At 40.6% G+C, this 22,217-nt stretch overlaps 1 long non-coding RNA gene across 1 annotated transcript; it reads left to right on the top strand.

Moving 5' to 3' along the window:
• The first annotated feature begins 731 nt into the window (after window positions 1-731).
• LOC118026248 lies at window positions 732-18,851 on the top strand. Its single transcript, XR_004683508.1, has 4 exons — window positions 732-1,011; window positions 7,523-7,585; window positions 10,245-10,377; window positions 18,164-18,851. It is a non-coding gene; the product is annotated as an uncharacterized LOC118026248 (long non-coding RNA).
• Window positions 18,852-22,217: the final 3,366 nt, after the last annotated feature.

The following is a 22,217-nucleotide window of genomic DNA, read 5'->3' as shown; positions in this document are numbered from 1 at the left end:
TGTCAACCTTTCTTTTTTCCCTCTAATCCAACCTCTAAACCACAGTCACATGAGGATCCTTGCTCTGCCCGTTGTGTTCTCTTCCTGCCTCAAGAAGCTTCGGTGGCTCCCTATGGCCTCCAAAATTAAATTCCAGCCACCTGTCCTGAATTTCAGCATTCTACAACCTGACATATATATTGGCCATGTTTCTTCATAATTTTAATATTTGTTCTTTACCTCAGGAAGGAGAAAAGAAGATGAGATTCAGAGTGTGCCCAAAGCATTTCATACTCGGTCTCTGCTATAAAGTTTTATTCCATTTATTATTTATTCAGAGGCTGTTGTGACCCTTCCTGAAGATGCAGGGACAGAGTAGTGAAATCAGGGACAGCCAGACCAGTTTTCTGCCAGGAATCCACCTCAAGGGAGGCTTGTCATTGGCTGTGCTTGCCCTACAACTTTGTTTTTTCTTCTTTTCATCCCACCCTCTCTCCAAGCCAGGAGGTATTTCTTTCCAGACCTGTTCTCCATGTTCATCCCCCTTTCTTCCTGTTTGGAGGCTGGCCCGGGAGCCTGCTTCTGCCCTTGCGGTCATCAGACGCTGTCTCTGCTGTGACTCGTGGCTACTCATTTATTCTTGTGCCTCATCACTATTTCCAGACTTCATCCTGGTCATCTTGGCACCCCTCCCTTGGAGTGTCACAAACCACCAGCACTCATGTGAGAAGCCACATGCTGCGGCAGTTAAGAATGAGGGCTCTATAACCGAACCTTCTAGGTTTGCAGCCCAGCACAAAATGGTGCTGGTTGTGTGACTGAGGCAAGATGTTTTTATCTGTAAAATGGAACTTGCATACTACCTCCTCACGAGGCTTACTTGGATTACTACAAGTACAGTGATCAGTTATTCTTCTTAGGTGAGCTGTTCTACCTCCAAGAAGTCCAGTCTCCAGAACCACTACTCTTCATGAAAACTTCTGACTCTTTTTTGGGCTTGGCCAGGCCCTGAGCTGGGTTGGCTTCTCTCAGGTAAAGTTTGCATCTGCCCTCCTTTTCTTCTTCTTCATTTAATTTTTTTTTTTAAAGATGTATTTATTTATTTTAGGGAAAGAGAGAGAGCATGGGGAGGGGGTAGGGAGCCAGAGGGAGAGAGAATCTCAAGTAAGCTCTGCGTTGAGCAGGGAGCCTAACATGGGGCTCGATCTCATGACCCCAAGATCCTGACCTGAGCTGAAACCAAGAGTCTGACGCTCAACGCACTGACTGCACCACCAGGCGCCTCCCTCTTTTTCTTCTCTTAAAACAAAACTATTCTTTGATTTCCATAGATTATGATAGCCCCGTAATCTTTCATGTCTCTCACCCACCTGAACGGCCTTTTCTGAAATATCATGGTCTTCACTGGGTTAGTCACCTATTATAATGCCAAATCTTGTACTGACCAGCACTATCCCTTAACCAGTTTTTACCTCTATATCTTAATCTTTCCAACCACATTGAAACGATTGAAGGATCAATAATCATCCTTTCGAATCATTCGTAACCTTCGGAACATTAGATACGGAATCAGTATTTATTTGTCTGAAAGAATTTTTTGAATAATGACACTCTTCTTCAAGAGCCTAGAAGCCTTCCAGAATGGTTTTGGGGGTATTGACTTGAGAGGAGGAGACCTGATGGGTGAAAATGTCCTGATGGCCAGCATTCCTTGTGCGTCTCAGGATCATCGTCTGGCTAGCCCGAAAGATCTGAAGGCAGGAAGAACCATCGCTGTCCACGGGGGGAGCGACATCACTCTGCCCTCAGGAAGAAGCGAGCTCACAGGCTCTGTCAGCAGACGTGAACTTGAATAGCTGAAAGAGGGTATAAAGTAAAAATTATGAAAACAAACAGACAAACCCAAAAACAAAAAACTGGTTGAAGTATTTGGAGTGCGAGAACCAAGGAATCTGACTTGAAGATGACTTCACAGGCTCTGACTCAGTGGACGGGTTATCTTTCCCCCTGGAGCCTTAGCCTACTAATGTGTGAAATGAAAGTATGGGCTGGATGGTGTCTTCATTTTCTCCATATGACTATATTACATATATATATATTTTATGAGGGTTTCACTTTGTATTTTATTTTTATTTTGATACTTTCTCTATATGACAATATTTATTTATTTATTTTTAATGAGGACTTCACTTTGTATTTTATTTTTATTTTGGTACTTGTGCTTGTGAAGTTGCCTTTGAGCCCTAAGATGAAGAATTTCCTCACTAAACCAGTGTCCCCAGTGACACCACCATCCCCTCATTGTTTAAGCCAGAAATCCGGGCCTTCTTGATTCTTTCTCTGGCTCACTCCTCCCATCCTCTCGGTGAGCAAATCCTATCAGTTCTGCCACAAATATAGATCCCTGATCTCAGGCCTATCCACTCTTCCGTCTTGTCTCGTTTACCATCGTCTGAATCCAAGCCACAACATCTTTTCATTCAGATCACCCAAGTAACCTTCTTTCATGCTTGCTCTCCTTCAATCTATTTTCAACATGGCAGCCAGAGTTATCTTGTAAAACCATAAATTTGATCACAACCCTCTCCTGCTTAAGAAACTTCAGTATTTTCCTTTTGTGCTTAACATGAAATTTAAATTCATTGCAATAGCCCTGTAGGGTGAAAGGATCTGGCCCCTGCTTGCTTCTCTAAGCACAAACCAAGACACTCTCTATTTTGCACATTTCCTCCAGCTACATTTGCCTCCTTTTAATTTCTGAAACAATCCTTGTTCTTTCATGATTCAGGGTCTTTGCCCTTGCTGTTCCTCTTTCACGGAATGTCTTGGCCCTGTCTTTTGAATGGTGTGCTCTTCCTCATTGATCAGAATTCGTACTTTGTGATTACATTAATGCGTATTAAAAAAAAAAAAACCCTTACACCTATAATATTAGTTTCTTTTTTCAAAACTTAATTTGGCAAATTTGTCAGTGACTTCATTAAAATTGATCTTTCAATATTCAGGTTTAATAGAATTACCAGATTTGTCAACCTGTCTTCACTCATAGTCAATCAAAGAATAATTTTTATTGAGTTTAATTTTGAAAAGTCTTTTTTATGTAAAGCAACACGTAAAATAATTCAGAAAATCTTAAACAAATGGATACATTTGGAAGAGTCATAAAAATCCTACTGCACAGTAATTTCCAGAAATTATAAAATTGGCAAGATCATTGCTTTTTTGAGATAGAGTCTAGTGGCTTTCAAATTATCAAATTTTCCATCATTCAAAAGAGATACTTCACTAAAGTATCTTCACTAGAAAATTTATCATGAATTTGTTGTATTTGGTAGAAACTTCTAAAGACCTCTGTTGCAAAAGGCCAGACAAAATCACAAAATGGTGGGAAACATTGACAATATTTGATCCATTGCTTTAGAACAAGTGTCCAATTCTTGGTAAAAATGATTGAGGCATTCAAACCTTGTCCTTTTGGTTTTGTTGTTGCTGCTGGTCTTTTTCAAAATTTGATTTTTTTTCCTATGTAAACATCCATTTTCTTACATTTGTTGTTGTACATTTATCAGTCATCTCCACACTTTGCGGATTCTGATATTCAAAGAAAAAATGTAAATGCCTGGTGTTTCACACACATTGTTCAAAGCCACTTCTGTCTCTTTGCAAATCTGTTTGTCTGATTAACCTCATGGAAAGCTTCACTCCAGATAAAAAGTTAATTCAGAAAAGAAAAATAGCCTCAGCAGAGAGCAAAATCTTGACTGATCTTCTTGTGTCCACATTTTCTTTCGGATCTTGGAGGACTTCAAAGGTTGGGATTAACTTTTCAAAATTTGCCTTTACTCTGAGTACAGCTTCAAATGAACACTCCACTGTGTCCAGAAAAGCCTTTTCACTGTTAAACTTACACTCTGCAGCATTTCCCATCAATGATTCTTTTCAAAATGATGAAAAGAAGGAATACATTTTTTTGTTTCCCCAAAATACCACACATGAAGAAAAACTCCCCAAATAGCAAACTCTTCAAAGGTTTGGAGGATGATTTGCACAAGTTACAGATAAGGATTTGGATTAACCTCTTTGATTTTTTTTTTTTTTTTTACGCAAACACTGCTGTGGGTAATAGCTGTCATTACAGACTTCCGATGTCCTTGACCATGAGAGAGGTTTATGTCCAGTCCTTCCCTACCCAGTTGTGTTGTGACTTTCATGTGAGTTGAATAGCAGTTATCCCAGACATGGGAAAGAAACTCAAGAATGAGTCTTTTTCTCCAATTTGCCGTCCTCAATATGGACATAACTGAGCATTTCGCATTTGATCATGGCGTGGCACATGGGGAAGAGTAAATGGTATCAGAAAGAACCAAAGACTGGGACGCCTGAACAGAGAAGTAAGTTAACTCGGATTATTTCACACGCCCTTGAACCTAATGTGGAAACAGATACAGGTGGCTGAGTGTCTCCATCAGTTCAGGTGCTGTAACCGGGTACTATAGATGGATGGTTTAAACAATAAACATTAATTCTCACAGCGTGGAGGCTGGCAAGTCCAAGATCAAGGTGCAGGCTGATCTGATGTCTGGGGAGAGCATGCTTGCTACTTTGTATATGGTCATCTTTTTGTGGTATCCTCACATGGTAGAGAGTAGAGAGTGCAGGGCGGGTCATTTCTCTTGTGTCTTTTCTTATAAGAGCACAAATCCCATTATGAGGGTCCCACCCTCATGCCTAATTATCCCCCCAAGAAACACCACATTGGGGATTTAGGCATCAACATACAGATTTGGGGGGCCACAAACATTCAGACCATAGCACTGAGTCTGTGTGCATTGGGAGCTGATTAGTATAGCTGGTTCTTCAAATTAACCTCCATGTAGAAAACAGTGTGTCTTAAAGGGTAGGTAATAAAAATGTGCTAATTTTTAGTTTATGTGTATTTTATCAAAACTCAACATAACTGTTAGCGATTGTTTAGAACTTAGATCAACAAAAGATTTTTTTTTTTTCTGGGAGAAGTGTTTTATTATTGATACTGTTTAGACTTGCCAATGTATGATGATGATAAAAAGCAGGCTGATTTTAATCAGTTTTATTACTGCTCCTAAACTTCCTAAATACAGTTTCCCAGCCATGGGTACATACACACTCTTAAGAGCAATCTTCCCTGGTTTGAATATGCATGCCCCTCCATTTCATCTTCAGCTCCAAATACTCTTTATCTCCTGTAGAACATTTATAACATTTTGCAATTATATATTTATTTGTTTGTTTATGTGAGGTGTCTGTCTCCTCCACTAGATTATAGTTTGCATTCCCCATGAAGGAAGAAACTATATCCCTTCTGCTCACCTTTATATTTAGTGCCTTCCACAGTGCCTGGCACATCGTGGGCAGGCAATAATATCTGTGGAATAAATGAATGAAGGGAGATTTTACAATGGTTCATAAGGAGCAATAGATCCCCAGAGAGGGGCACCTGGGTGGCTCAGTGGTTAAGCGTCCGCCTTCGGCTCAGTTCATGATCCCAGGGTCCTGGGATCCAGCCCCAAGTCAGGCTCCCTGCTCCTCGGGAAGCCTGCTTCTCCCTCCCCCACTCCCCCTGCTTGTGCTCCCTCTCTTGCTGTGTCTCTCTCTGTGAAATAAATAAATAAAATCTTTAAAAAAAAGAAAAGATCCCCAGAGACTAGTGTTTCAAGGAAGCAACATATTCACAAACATCTCTTTTGGGTTTTATTACTCATCAGAAGTGCATTGAGAGGTCTGTATTGCACACTCGTATATTCCCATCAAAACTGATCATCAGAAAGTGTATTTCATTAAGGAATTTAATTGTGCAGTCTCTTCTTTAGTAAGTCCAGACACATTACATTTTAAATGAAGGCAGAATCTCAACTTGAATTCACTGAGGGATGCAGGGCAGTCAGCCCCTATATCCAGACACAGAGGTGAAGCAAGATTTTTTTTGTAACTTGTGGATTTGAAATGAGATCTGCTCCAGCTTGAAGAAGTGGATAGAGAGAGTGAAAAATGGTAAGGGCGTAGGCAGAATAATGGCCTCCCTAAAATGTCCCACTTTTGAATCCCTGGAAACTATGAACATGTTAGGTTGGAGTGGCAAAAGGAACTTTGCAGATGTGACTAAATTAAGGATTTGGGGATGGGATGGGGACATTATCCTGGATTATCTGGGTGGTCTTCATGTAAACACAAGGACCCTGATAAAGGAAAGAGGGAGGCAGGGAAGTCAGAGGAGAAGCGGTGATAGAAACAGAGGTCAGAGTCAAATTTAAAGACACAGAGAGATTTAAAGATGCTACTTTGCTTCTGGCTTGGAATATAGAGGAAGGGGCCGTGAGCTCGGGAATGCAGCAAAGGGCCTCTAGAAATTGGAGGCTACAGAAAGAAGGCAGTCCTGTTGACGTCTCATTTTAGCCCAGTGAGATTGATTTGGGACTTCTGACTTCTAGAACGGTAAAATAACAAATTTGTGCTATTTTAAGCCACTTAATTTGCGGTAGTTTGTTACAGTAATGGAAAACGAGTACAACAGGCCCTGAAACTACTCCGCACAAGTTCTCTTGCAGTTGCTGTGTGTCTTAAGATATAACTGTTTGTCTATTACCCGCAACAAAAGAGGGGTTTGGGGGGAATGCTCTGAGCTTGGGCCTGGTAAACGCACAGTGTGAGTTACTCTGAATTGCTTGCTATTGGTGAAACCAACCAACTAACCACCTATGTTGTTTGTACTAAGGTATAATAATAACTAGATTTTAGCACATTGTGATTATTTCTGTTCTGATGTATATGGTTATTCTCTTTATCATATTAAAAAAAGGCTAGTGTCAGCAAATCTCAACGCTCTTCTTTTTATATGTGATGAAGATTTACTTTAAAATTTAAGTATTAAAAAAATAAAACAAAATGTAAGTATTAAATATACGTGTAAATATACATACACACACATATATACATATATACACACACACATAATTCTTAACATTGCATACGATGAGCCTTTTAGGGTTCAGTTCTTCATGTTTTAAAATATAAGTTTAGTGTTCCAACATATAAAGCATATTCACATATTAGTTGCCATGCTATTGGGTTTTTTTTGTTTGTTTGTTTTTTGGTTTTTCGGCTACTTTAACCACCCCAGGATGAAGAAAACTGAATGTAGAGTTAAACATTTCACTTAACTTCAACTATTACAAAAGAAATCCATTTATTTGTGAAATAGCCCAGCTATGGATTCTCTAGTCTTCTCTATTGCTAGATTTTAGAAGGACCAAAAAAAAAAAAAAAAAAAAAAAAAGAAGAAGAAGAAAATGAAGCATGAAATAGAAGAGAAAGTAGAATTCATGCCACGATAGTGTGTTCATATTTTATCAGAGCCTGACTATACTTCCGCTGATACATTTTCCCCCAGCTTGACATTTTAAAGGCTTATTTTAAATTTATCTCTTCTGTATTAACAGGTGGGAAGTAGCTGATTCAACGTATAGCAACTACTCTGGTTACTTTCATCTAGATTTTTCTCTTACAGGTAATTGGGTTTCTGCGGCCCTAGACACATAATGATTGGAAATCACGGTACCAATTCTATTTGGTATATTTTCAATTTATCCTTCCTATGCTGTGTGTGTGTGTGTGTGTATCTGTGTGTCTAAGTACTGGTCTCACCCGACAGCTATCTAGAAACGAATTCTGTTTTTGAGCTAACTGATTTTAACTTGTGCAAATGGAAGTCCTTTAAAAAATTTTATTTACAATTGCTCTGCATTCTCAAAAAGGGTAGAAAAGACCTAACTTAATATTTCTTCACAGTCCATATAGCACACACACTCTTGACTTTTAATTCCTCAGAGTCTTGATATTTTATAAGCACTAGTTCCTATTCTTTTTTTTTTTTTTTTCCTTGCAAGGAATTGACCGGCATCATTGTACTGGGTGTTGTCTTTTGATCTTTGGTTTTTCTCAGCTATGCTCACTTACTGCTCATTCAATTACTGAATAATTAAGGGCGGCTCTTTCCAGCCAAAAATACTTTTCAAGTTAACATTTTTTTTTCCTTAAATTTTTGCCCCACGCTATTTATTTCTGCATCCAGTGTTGTTCCAGCTTGCTGAGCATTCCAGAGAGCTGGCATCCAAGTTAGCCAAGGTTTTGAAATGTTGACCACGCTGACCTGAATTCTTTCCAGATGCCTATTTGCATACCTTCAACGAGAGTGGTTATTTCTCACTAAAAGACCAAAATCTGGAAATATTAGGAAGAATGATGTGCTTTTTTCTTGGTGAGATCTTGATCTTAGCATTTTACTCCCCCTTCCTGGTTTGCAACCATGACCTTTGGAAGTTAAAGGACAATAATAGAATAAGGGCACGTGAGTAGCAAAGGCCTCTATCACAGAACCATCTCTGGAGTGAAAGTAGGGGAAGCTGGCATTAGGCAGGCATTGGCCACTTACAAGCTTGAAGAGGACTCTGGTCCATGATTTTACGGGTTTTACTTTCTCATCTATAAAATAAAAGGGGTTAGAACAGGTGATTTTTAAGGGCTTCCTTGCTGTCTGATGTTCTATGGTCTATGACAACAGTTGAAGTCTCCACAAAGTGAAGGAGGTAGAAATTCCTGAAATTTACTCTGCTTCTTTATTCCTGAACATTCTTGAACTCTGAGTTGGAATCTCTTGGGTGCCTTAAGCAACTAGATTTCCCTTGACTTATGAGAAAGGCACAAAAGTTGGCCTTTCTTAATGTAATTATTAGTAAAAGGCATATAAATGACATGTTGGAAAGTCAGAAAATCAATAGCTTCCTTTTCCTGTGTATGAATGTTTCTTATTAAGATGAACATGCTCCACAGTTAATATCTCATTTGTTCGTACAACATCCGGGTGAGGTAGATGGTAGTAGCAATCCCATGCAAATAAGTGAAGTTTGCTAAGTAACTGTTTCCTTGGGTTCTTTTGGCTTTGGGCCTAACTACTAGATGATGTTACTCAGGTAAATGAATGCATGACTAAGGTTAAAAAAAAGAAGAAGAAGCAGGACTCTTGGTGACATCTTATGTCACTGGGAAATTTTATGAAGTCTAAGTGACTCACTTAGAGGCAGATAGGGCATGTGTTATTAAACTGAAGTCACCAAGTGAGCACTTCAAGGTTTTGGGTATGACTCTCGTATTATATAGCACAACGAAGATGGGCAGGAAGTGAAGGGTGAATTTGAATGGGGGGGTGATGGTGATTAGAACAGGATGCCAAGGATCCTAAATTCTATTTGCAGAAGTGTTCTGTAGGTGTATCATTCATTCATTCATTCAAAAATATTTATTGAGCACCTATGGACTGTCTGCTGGGTGGGTATTGGGAATAAGGATCCAGTAGTGAAGAAAACAGAAGCGTTGTGGTGGGGAATAGGGAAAAGAAAGGTAGTAATAAATAGGATTCTTCAGATGAAGATGGAACAATAAATACTAGGAAGGCCATGAAACCAGGTACCATGACCCAGAGTGACCGAGGTCCAGGCAGGGGTAAGTACATTAATAAGGGGGAACCTTCTCTGAAGAATTGATCTTGGAGATGAGGCATCAATGATAAGAAGGAGGCAGTCACAGGAACACGGGGGAGAAGCATTCCAGGCAGAAGAAAGGGCAAGTGCAGAGACCCTGAGGTGGGCAGAGTTTGGAATGTCTGAGAACAACCACAAGGCCAGTGTCGTTAGAGCAGAGGGGGTGGGGGGGTTGGCAGGACATGAGGCCTTGTGGGCTAGGGCAAGGAATTTGTATTTTAAATGTAACAGAAAGCGACAGGAGGATTCTAAGCAGAGGAGTGGCATAGTCCTATTTACATTAAAAAAAAAAAATAAGAGCTCTGTGAAGGATGGATTATGGATTATAGCAGAACAAGGGTAGAAGCAAGAAGATAATTCCCTCCATCCAGATGGGAGATGATGGGAGTTTGAATTTGAATAGAAGCAGGGGTTTTCCAGGAGAGAAATTCAGGGCTCATATTTAGAGTAATGGGTCAGAACAAAGAGGGAAGACAATGTACCCTAAATCACTGGATCATTGCCCTATGAGATAGAAAATGAATGAGGAACAGGAAAAAAACCAAACCAAACCAAAACAAAAAAACCAGGGAGGCCACCAGGTTCTGAAACACAAGAACCCTTGGGAATTTCTTGCATGCCCGTGAGCAGAAGGACTGTAAATTAAGAAAGCTAGGTTTCCTTTTAGTAAAACACAATCTGTCACCCATGCAGCCCGTCACTGTCTGCGGGGGCCAAGCATGAAGAGCCGGGAAGAATCACTCGGCATGCTAGGAACGATTACTGGCTTGAAGTTCAAGAGCCTGCGAAGACAGTGTTGATTGTGTCTCTCCTGTCTGACACTCAGGTAAGAATACAAAAGTTGCACAAAGAGAAGAGTTAGAGAAATCAGTCGATCAGAAGCTAAGTGGATCTGACCCGCGAACGCACGACAATGACTGAAATGGTCCAAAATGTCAGCAGCACTGAGGTTGAGAAAGCTTGGTGTAAGAAGTGACAGAGGTGCTAACAGGTTGCAGTAACAGGATTCTGGGTGATGACTTCCCTGCTGGTGTAAAAAACCTTCGGTCCTTTCCAGATACTTGATGCCCTCATTCTATCACCACTAAACAACAACGACCAAAAAACGACGCAAAATAACATTAAGAACTCAAAAGCAAACGAGACCAGCTCCACACCAGTGTCTCCCAGAGCTAGGTGGTGAGTCTCGGGATGCAGACAGAGGCAACAGGCCTTCAGCCCTCTCCCGAGTGAGTCAGGGCTGGTCGAGGAAGGAGGGGCCTGGGCTGTGTGATCTGGGAAACTACAGAAGACCTTACTTAGCAAACATTCAAGATTTCCAGTGACTCATTGCCACTGGCGGCTTTGCCCATGGCAGTTGGCTCAGGTCCTCCCGTGTTTTGGTTCGAGAAAGGCTGCAGAGGAAAAACAAGCTGCTTTGTTTCCCTTTAATTTGCACTGACATTGAGCGATACCCAGCACTTGGGCTAGTGCTCCTGCTGTCTCCGTGGGCTTCCAGAGCTGGGCCAGTGTGGAGCAGGTCAGAGCCCACCAGGGTCCCTGGGAGCAATTATTTTAATGAGGCATGTAATCGTACATTTCAATATTAACTTATTTAAATATAAGCATTAAATCACGTTTCGGGTTTTATTCGAACAGAGTACAGATGTTCCCCAGCACACCATAGAGGTAGCCAAGTGTAAAATGAAGACGCTTCTTCAGTTGTCCAAACCGGAGGCACAGGAAACAAGTCTGACTCGCCTGTTTGTGTAGGGAAGGCCTCCCTCTCAGCACGATTCCCATCCCTCCTGTGACTTATCTCAGCCCAAGCAAATGTGAGCGGAACTTCTTCCCTGCCGCTTGGAAGGAGCACTCATGTCTTGGTGGACCACCTCAGGAAGGCTGAGTATAACATCCTGAGTTTGTGCCATGATCAGGTTACATTGTTTTTGAGATTCCAGGGTCATGGGGGAGTTCTGACCTAAATTATCCGGATGAACTATCACATTGTGCTCTGCTTTGTCTGTCGAAATTTGGCAACTGCCGAGCCACCCTCATCCAACTGGTTGTCCTGGGCGCTGGGGCTCACCCAGCAAAATGGAATTTCAGGCTCAGTGATGTTTAATCTGCTACCACTTGCCATTTTTCTCTTGGAAGAGGGCAGATTGCTTCACTGATCTCTATTTCATCTTTTGAAAAAACTAGCATGATAATGGTTATCTGGCTTACATGCTTGTCAGGAGGAGTTATTCTAAAGCACTTTGCAAATATAAAAATGTTCCACAAAATTGCAGAGTCATCCAGATGCTTCACCACTTCTCTCCTTTGGGGAAACCATCCAAATCCACACCCTCCCAAGCTGACTTTTCTCCTACCTCCTGTTCTGGCTTTTGTTGAGAGATATTTAGATCTCTTTTTATTTTATTTGACTTTATTTTATTTTATTTTGGAAAGAGAGAGAGGGAGAGAGAGAGCACACTAGTGGGGGCGGGAGGGGCAGAGGGAGAGAGAGAATCTTAAGCGGGGCTCGATCTCACAACCCTGAAATTATGACCTGAACTGAGATCAAGAGTCAGATGTTTAACCGACTGAGCCCCCCAATTGCCCCTAGATCTCTTTTTAAAATGTTTATCCTGTGTGTGTGTGTGTGAGATGCAAAAGAATTATGTTAAAATATTAATGTCTTGGAAATTGTGTTTGTAAGTTAAACCTTATTTTGAAAAGTTGTGTAATTTCCTTTCTCAGCCACTCATTTGAATATAAGAAATGCGAATAAAGTGCACTTTTCTCTCCAAATGGGAGCAGCTACTCGGCCATCACAAGAATTCTTATTTGAAAAGCTGAAGGACTAAAGAGTCACATAACTGTTCAGTTCGATACCTTATTGAATTCAGATGAGCACATTTTAATGTACGGAATGACCCGAGCATCTTTTATTCTATAACTCTTTAAAATGGACTTCATTTAGGGGCGCCTGGGTGGCTCAGTTGGTTAAGCGGCTGCCTTTGGCTCAGGTCATGATCCCAGGGTCCTGGGATTGAGCCCCGCATCCGGCTCCCTGCTCAGCGGGAAGCCTGCTTCTCCTTCTCCCTCTGCCTGCCACTCCCCCTGCTTGTGCTCTCTCTCTACCTCTCTTTCAAGTAAATAAATAAAATCTTAAAAAATAAATAAATAAAATGGACTTCATTTAGATTTGAGGCACTAAGATGAAAACTAACTAATTTCCTTCAGAGGAAAACATTTCCTTTATGAAGAGCAAGCTGGAACAGACAATAAAATGAGAGACAGTATTTTCCACAAGCATAACTTGAATTTTATACCAGAAACTTTATGATCCCCTTTTACCACATTCTTAAGGAATCAAATGAAATATCACATATTCCACAACACCCTCTGTGATGACCAGGTCCTACTCTGAGCTCCTTCCTCACCCAGTGCTTCTCATATGAGAAACCATAATAGTAATGGGTGATACTGTTCAGAAGCAGAGAATCCAGAAAACAAAGAGCAAGACCTAGAAAAGGAACAAACTAAAATGGACAGACAAGGAAGAACCTACAAAACAGACACCAAACCCAGAAAAATATATCAGGAGGTAGTGGAGGGGGGTGTGTGGAGGAATGGGGGAAATAGGTGATGGGGATTAAGGAGTGCACCTTTGATGAGCACTGGGTGTTGTATGGAAGCCATGACTCACTAAATCCTACACCTGAAACTAATATACACTATATGTTAACTAAGTGGAATTTCAATAAAAACTTGAAAGAAAAAAATATGATATCATAGTGGCCACAAAAAAAAGAATGGTTAAATTTTGGAAAATTGAGATGAAGGAAAATCATTCACCCAAAGACCTGCCATCTAAATAAAAATACATTAAAAAGGCGGTGGGGGTGGGGGTGGGGAGGGCTTTGCGCCTGGGTGGTTCAGTTGGTTAAGCGTCTGCCTTCAGCTCAGGTCATGATCTCAGGGTCCTGGGATCAAGCCCACGTCTCACATTGGGCTCTCTGCTCAGCGGGGAGTCTGCTTCTCCCTCTGCCCCTCTCCCCCCATTTGTGTTCTTGTGCTCTCTCTCTCTCAAATAAATAAATGAGATCTTAAAAAGATAATAATAATAATAAAGAAAATAAGAGAAAATAAAAGAATACTAAAGAAAGAGGGTAGGGGCCAATGATGTCAAATGCTGTGAGGAGTAAGAAGTGTCCAGATGTGACAAGGGTGTCATTGATAATGGGTGAAAAAAACAGACCTAGATGTGCTTAGGAGGCTTTTCATTTTGGAACATACTGATTTCAGGCTGAATTGAGGGTAGAGTCCTATTGTCTGAAAGCTTTTATTTGGCTGAGGAATATCATTCATTCATAAATAGGTATGTTAGGAGGCCCTGGGCCTGTTGTATCCTCGATTACAGAAAAAGGAATAATAGTTGGGTCTGATAACCACGAGACACCACCCCTCATTTGTTTCTGGTTCTCAACTGGAAACATTGTTGAAAACACTCATTATCACAGTATCCCCAAGAGGTAGGCGTTAATACCTGCCATGTGCAACTGTCAAACTCTGATGATTGGATGAAAACAATTATGTCATGAGTCATAGGTTACTACTACTTACTTTCAAGAGTCAAATTACACACATCTGATTGTGGGAGCAATGCATGGAGGTACTGTGGCATTCCACACACGTATATAAATATTTTTGGCCATTGATCTTTGTTTAACATTGGTCAGATAAAAGTTAATGTTCTCCTATGTCCTTATATACCCCGAGTCAGCCTGAACTTCGCCCTGATGTATTCTCAATTTATAAGTATCTTTGATAGAGTTGTTGTCATTTTTCCCCCTCTGGGTATTTATCTCCTGTCTGCTTGCCCAAGTGGTATTTTGCAAGTTTCACCAGATCTCCTCAACCAAACTTCATTTTACCATCCAAGTAAACTTGATAATTATTGTTTTATCTCTCTGATTGTACCAGTCCTCTGAAGGGAAACCTATTAGCCAGAGATGCTTAGATTTGATTTTCCCAGAAAATAGGTATTTCTAATCAGATACAGGACTATGTTCTTGAATTTGTGGAGAGAGAGGAAACATGAACTCAGCTGTGTTTAGCTTTCTCCTCTGTTTCTCTGAATCACAGTAGATTTTCAGGAAAGTGGAGGAACCAGAAGTAAGCAAGTTACACTATTAAATTTAGGAGATCGCAGGGGTGCCTGGGTGGCTCAGTCAGTTAAGTGTCTGCCTTCGGCCCTGGGTCCTTGGGTTGGGCCCTGAATCTGCTTCTTTCTCTCCCTTTGCTCCTCCCCCCGCCCCCGCTTGTGTATGTTCTCTCTCTCTCTCTCTCAAATAAATAAATATATAAAATCTTTAAAAATAACAAATTTAGGAGATCACAGCAGTAGCAGGGAAGGCAGATGAAACGAAGCTAGCACGTAGGTCTCACTACCGACCATAGAAATAAATACACCAACAGTGTCAACAGATAACAGTAGGTAACATTTACTAGGGCCTTGCTCCAAGCCAGACTCTGTTTTTGGCTTGATTAATTCCCACAATTTTATGAAGTAGGTCCTGTCTTATCATAGAGCCGGCCAATCTGAGGGCCAACATAACATGACTTGGCAAAGTCAACGGAGGTAGTGACTTCAGAGCTGGGATTGAAATCCAGGCTGTCAATTTCAAACTAATATTCCACAATTCTGCCTCAATCATTTCTCTACCTTTTAGGCATGCTTTCAAATACAGGATGTTTCCAATACAGAATTGGAGATGTTGAAAGGCCCCAAAGCAGTTAGCAATAATTACAATGTCTACAGTCTAACAATCTCTCTCACTGCTAGAAGACACCCATAGTTGCCATTCTATACCCTTGGTTGCCCTTGAACATGGACTTCTCATTTAAGATGAACTGTCTGCTCTGACTATACCCTCTTTTACATAGCAAGGCAAAGGTCTTGCGGGTTCTAATTTAAAAAAAAAAAAAAGCACTTTGAGGGTCACTGGCTATGCATTACAGTATACTTTTAAAGCTCTTGTATGCATCAAGGTTATTCTATCCTGTGTTCAGTTATATGATCCATTCAACTTGCTACCTGATGGATGTGCAGAGACCATGCCCTTACATAATTTACATAATTTTGTGTAATTTACATTTTATATATTTAGCAGCACACCTTTATGCCATGGTACATTACTTGAGAACCAATCTATTTTTCTCATAACTGGAAATTTAAGTGAGATTATACATGAAAATCACTCTCATTTATTTTCACCCCGAAAGGGATCAGTAGTTTGATTCACAAACATTTGAATCTTACTGTGTCAGACATTGTATTAGGACCTAGGGATACAAGGAGGATACAAACTAACTCATCAAAGAATTCCCTACCAAAAAAATAATAATAATGTAGCAGGATAATTGACACAATAGCAGTTTATTAACTGTGGTATGGAAATACAGAGAAAGACCCAACTAAGTCTTTGGGGATTCTCAAAGAAAACTTGACAGAGATGGGGAATTTGAGTCTTTCAGGTTAAGAAGAAAGTTACCAGGGAGACATGGGGGTTCAAATGTAGCACTTACAAGCAGAAAGTACAGCATAAACAAAATCATAGAGAACAGCGAATACTTTGGGGATGGTCAAAGCCTTAACTGCATGGTCATGGTGGTAGTTGCTAAAGAGAGGAGGTTGGAAAGTGGATTGGGTGGATTGAAAAAATTCTTTTAGACCAGATGAAAAATTGGTCTTATTAGGCAACAAGGAGCCACAGAAAATCTTAGACCATCATAAGCTTTACATTCTACAGTAGCAATTTGGGTGCCATAAGAAATATAGATTAGAGGTTGATAAGAACAGACTCTCAGGGACCAATTCATCAAACCCAAGTGCCAATAGATCAAGAGATGATAAAAGTCAGAATTAACATGGTGGCAGTGGATTCGGCGGTGGCATTTCAGGGCTTTAAAAAATGGACTTAAGAGACCATTTGGGATGGGAGGAAGACAGGAGAAGAAAGAAGGAGTTGATGTCTTCAGGGATTGATGGAGCTTTTGCTAAGATTGGGAATACGAGAAGAAGAATAAATTGGGGGAGGGGAGAAAGGTACTGGATTTTAATTTGCATGTATTGAATTTGAGATGCCAGCAGGACATTCAAGAGCTTAGGCCTTCCTTGATGACAATTGTTTAGGTGATCGTATCAAAATGCTGGTGATAACTCCTGTCACACATATCAGCTGTGGGTGAAGAAGAAAATTTGAGTCTTGCATATCAATCCTTTTCTCTGCCATTTAGAAACATTGCATTTTCACCAATGTCAGGGTTTTTTTTTGTGATTTGATGAGATCAGCTGAAAACTTCCACTCTATTTTCCTGATAACGGTAACCTAGGGAAAGCATTAAATTGTGTTGATAAAATTGTTGGCTACAATCTGGCTCTAATGATAATAGCTTAGAATTATGAAGCAGCAATATTTTAGCCCAAGAGAAAACAAACTTTATCCTGAGCACATGTGTTCTTTTGCCTTTCTCATCTGATGTTGCTTGAAAATTTTATTTTTCCACTTTGCATAGTGGATTCTGCCAACTGTTTTAAAAGCTTTTCTCCTTTTAGGGGAGGAGGGGAACAGTTTTTCCTCCCTTCTGCCTGATAGCTGAGGAGTGAAGATTTAATCGGTGAGAAAAATATACACACTACAACCTCAGAATGTTCCCGCTGCTTTTAATGTTTGATGTACCTGACAGATTACCCTTTCAAAACAGAATAATAGGATAGGTGGTGCTGGAAAAAATTTTTTCCATCCAAGGCAAAGCCACATGGACATTGAATATAACTGGCATTAGCCTAGACATTTGGGGGCGGCGGGGGGGCATGTCCTTGGGGCACAGATTCTATAATAAAAGGCTTCCAACTCCTTAAACACATACTCCAGGCTCATTACAGAAGGTGTAATGGAAAGAACATTGAGCAAGAATCAGGAGACTTGGCATCTATTTCTGACTCTGCCACTTTGTGGGACTGGGAAAATCTTACCCCTCTCTGTGCTTTAGCATCTTCATTAGCAAAAATTAATGGTTGCATTAGATGATTTCTGACTTTAATCAAAAATAAATACCATATATTTTTGAACACCCACTATACATGTCAAATACTTTTACATATATATTTACACTCGATATAAACTGATTATGAAAAACAAACTAACCCATGTTACCTGTCATTTTTTTTTAAAGATTTGTTTTATTTTTAGAGAGAGAGAGTGTGGGAGCAGGGGGAGGGGCAGAGGGAGAAGGAGAATCCCCAAGGAGACTCCCCGCTGAGCATGGAGCCCAAAGCAGGGCTCCATCTCAAGACCCTGAGATCATGACCTGAGCTGAAATCAAGAGCCGGCTGCTTAACCGACTGAGCCACCCAGGCGCCCCCACCTGTCATGTATTGATGAGGAAACTGAGGCTCAGAGGAAAAGTTCACTCAGTATCAGGAGGTTAGTGAACATTTTAAGGCCAGGTCTTACTTAAATGAGTGTCCTTTCCACAGTATTGCGCTGCCACTAAACAATTTCCATTATTTGGCCAGAAGAGGATGACTGATAGATACATCTGAAACAGTAAAACTAACCTACCATTCTTTATCCCAGACAGAAACAGAGAATGATGAGCAACTTTGAGGAAGAATTTCATAAAGGACTTTAGGACAAGAAATCTCGAAGCTTCGAATAGTGATCATGAGAAAAGTGACCCGGAGAGGTGTTATCCAGGTTTGGCAATGGGTCCTTTCTTAAGACTGCCAACACGAAAGAAGTTCAACTCAAAAGCTGAGGAGGGAATAAAACACTGACTCTATGCCTTGCAAACTGTGAAGTAGTTAGGAAAATTTTGAGCTCTTCCCTTATCATTTCATAGAGCATCTATGTTTGAGAACTAATATTTGTCCTTTGGAGGTGTGTGTGTGTGTGTGTGTGTTTGAGCACTCTGTGTGTCCATGTACCCATGTGCAATTATTGGATAAATCAAGAGACAGGACTGACTCCCAGTGGAGGTAAGGTCTTAAAAGAGATCAACTGCCTGGAAATCCCTCTTCCACTCCCTCACCTGCCCTTAATTCTTCCGAAGTTCCTGGGAAATCAAGGGCTGTCATTGTCTTTTCTATAGAAGCCTTCAAGAAGCAACTGAATTAGGAGCCACTTAGCTTTGAGCTGTGTGTAGGTTTGGGGTGGGCAGGAAGGTGAGATGAGAGACCAGTCACTTGGGTTGGAGGGGGGAAGATGGAGAGGGAATCAGAGTTGTTAAAAGAATATCCCCTATATGGAAAGGGGAGACTCAACAATGAGGGGAGTGAAGGAGAAACAGGTTAGAAACAGGAAGAGTCTACAAGGAGACCCCACTGTGAATAGCTGACCATTCTGCAGCCCCTTGGACCCTGAACAAGAAGCTTACTTAGTGTGTGGCTTTAGGTTCTTTTCCTGGCTCTTACTGATTCTGCCACAGACATATCTTTCAAAGGGATTCCATCCACTTCTCTCTGATCTGCTGCTAGTATTTTAGTCTAGGACCACTCTCGTCTCTCCGAGGTTGCTCCACAGAATCCTCCTCGAGCTCCATGTACCGGGTACATGGCCATTTTCAACTCTTAATACATTCCACACAATACAGCCATAGAGACCTTCCTGAAATACAAATCAGATCTTGTTGCTTCATCTCAAACTTTCCTTGCCCTCCACACTGCCCTCATGTCAAGTTTAAGCTCTCTAGTGGGAGGGCATAAGTCCCTTGGTGGTTCTCCTGCCTCTTTCTCCTCTTTCAGGTCTCACTACCCTCCACCTCTCAGATGATTTCCCAGACATATGGGGGTCCTAGTAGGACTTTTTTACCTTTTTTTTTTCCTCTGGCCTCAGGGCTGCTCTCTCTGCTATGAGATTCTCTTTCCCTTTTCTATGATAACTGCCCCCAAACTTTACCATGAATAATATGCATTAATCTTTTAGATTTTAGAGATGTCCCTGGGAACACTGCCCTGACCTCTCCCTGCAAGACTTTGTTCCTGTTTATGTTTTCATAACTCCTGGGGATCACCCTATTGTAGGACACATCACACCTTGTAGCTGCCCTATTTGCTTGTCTGTATTCGCAGCTAGTCTTTAAACTTTTTGAGCACAGTCTTCGTTGTTCATTATTGTAACTTCTTTCTCAGAATAGTTTCAGATATTTGACACTCAGCAAAAGCTAGTCCTTCCTCCCCCCTGTGGAAGGAATAAATGGCTATTTAGCACCATCCACAAAATAGCTCTCCAGCTAAACATAGCTAAGATACTCTATACTCCTTTTGTCTCAAATAAACAGTTGTGCCTCTTGATTTTTTTGTTCATTAATCAAGACTTTACCTTGGGGCTCTCAAATGTGATTGTAATCTCCTGGACATTCCAGTCCTAGATTTTGTTTTATTACATACATTAAATTTACACTTTGGCCAAATTTCCACATTTGTGAACTATAAGCATTGAATGTGGGATTAAAAACCTACAAGTAGGTGGAAGTATGGGAGGGGAAGAAGAGGGTATGGGGTCCACACTGAGTATTATTTCTTTGGGAATTTTGGGGGGAAAAGGAGAAATGCTCAGGATGTCCCAGATACAAATGGTTTGGATTTCGTGGCGAGCTGTTTTTCTCAAATTTACTGCTTATTCCTCTGCCTCTTCTCACACCCCCAAACTGAATTTCCCCCTTCAACATGCTCCCTTCTGCCCCAGGCTCAGTCACACTTCACCTATCAAGAAAATACATTCCTCGACACAAGAGAAGTAGGAATTTCTACTCCACACATGTTTCTTGTACTTTTGTTTTGGTCTAATTTCTCCACCTCCCAGTTAAAAAGGAAGCTAGGTTAGAACCATACTCTAGTATAGATAGGATCACAACAAAAGAAAGCCAGAGGATTGCTTCAAGAACTTCTGTTAATGCTGTTTTCATTCAACAACTATTTATTGAGTCATGCTCTTGGTTAAGCACTGTGTTAGGCCCTGTGGTTCAAAGATGTGGAGGTAGCCTCTTCCTTGAAAAAGCTTACCCTGCAAGCTTCAGAGTTAATATAAATAATTATTGCTTAACTACAATATTCTTGATTTATATTCTTAAATATTTTGGGTCTTGAGAAATTCATGTGTTTGCCTATTTTTCATTTTTAGGAAAGGTTTGTTGACTTAGTGGATTCTAGGATGGTAGGCTGGTTTTCTGACCCAAGGTGGTGGACCGGACATTTGTATATATGAATAGTGCTTTCCCACACCTCCCAGAAATAAAGGTGTCGATGTACTGATATCTGAAGGTTTCAGCTTTGAAAACGGGAGAAATACATAACATTTTAACTTGATTGTGGAAGATGACAGTTGCATGTTTCTAATCTGTATGTGTTTCCATCTTTGTGATAAGATGCTTTAATAAATCTCTTAAATATTAAAAAAAAGAAATAAACCTCTAAGCAAAGAGAAAGAAAGGGACATTATCAGCAGATAAGAGATTCTAAAAAAAAAAAAAATTTAGAAATTGAAAGGTAAATCGAATAGTGGGAGTTAGAATTACCAGACATATTTGGGAAACCAGCAGCATGAATAAGGTAATCCAAGAAAAACAAATTGATCTTGTGAAAGTGGAAGGAATTTGAGAAATAGACACCACGTAAAAACTAAATAATTAAAGACAACAGCTTCTATTCAGTATACTCAGAGATAATTGGAGAATTATTAAATCCATAAAACAAGAGCGGGGGTGGGGGGGCAGTGAAAAGAGCTAAGCTCTGTGACCAAATGGACAGGGGAGTGCGTGCGTGCATGTGTGTAAGAACCAGGAACATGTTCATAAAGAAAGTGTTGGGCTGAGCTTACTGGTGAAGTCGATGTCCCTATGCAGAGGAAGCACAACCACAGAGCCTTTAAAGAAGACACGGAGTGAAGTCCAGGAAACCACAGGTAACTGCAGAGAAATTATAGGCTGATGGGTGCCTGGAAAGAGGTCAGCCTGGAGGTAGGCAGGAGCTAGCCCAGAAAGGTCTTCAGACTTTTGACACCACGCTAAAGAGTTGGCATCTTATCGTGTCAGTAATGAGAAACGTGGGCACATTTTGTAGAGATAATTAATTGAGGAACGGATTTATATGATCAAATAAAAGGTTGATTGACCTGATTACTGTTTGCTGGGTGGAGTCCAAGGGTTAAACCCTAAGGCAGGAGGAAAAGCCAATCAATGAGATGATTTGAGGGGCCGTTGAGACAAGAGTGGGGGATGGGACACAAAAGTTATTAAGGTGGTAGAATTGATTGGACTTGGTGAGCCTGGTGGCAACATTCATCCAGACAGAGAATACAGGATGAGGAGCAGATTTCAGAGGAACATAATGAGCTCTTTTTTTAGCTCTTTGTGAATGTTCAGAAATGGCAGCTGGTGTTGCATAATTGCAAAATTGGGGTTTAGCTAGTTATTGGCTTCTAAGAATATAAACGTATTCCTTCTTTCCTCTGGCCTACTCTTGGAAAAATGACACCAAGGAGTGGGGGTCCAAGGGTGTTTTTTGAGTAAGGGCCTATATGTAAATTTCCTTACATCTTTATCTTTTCTGCCCCTTTTCAACATTTTGGCTAGTTTTTCTGATTATATAGGTAATCCACAATCATGGCAAAAGTTCAAACAAAAGGAAAATTT

This window comes from Mirounga leonina, unplaced genomic scaffold (assembly GCF_011800145.1).
Source record: "Mirounga leonina isolate KUSES-001 unplaced genomic scaffold, KU_Mleo_1.0 Mir_224, whole genome shotgun sequence".
Taxonomy (NCBI): Eukaryota; Metazoa; Chordata; class Mammalia; order Carnivora; family Phocidae; genus Mirounga; species Mirounga leonina.
This window is presented reverse-complemented; position numbering and strand designations above follow the sequence as displayed.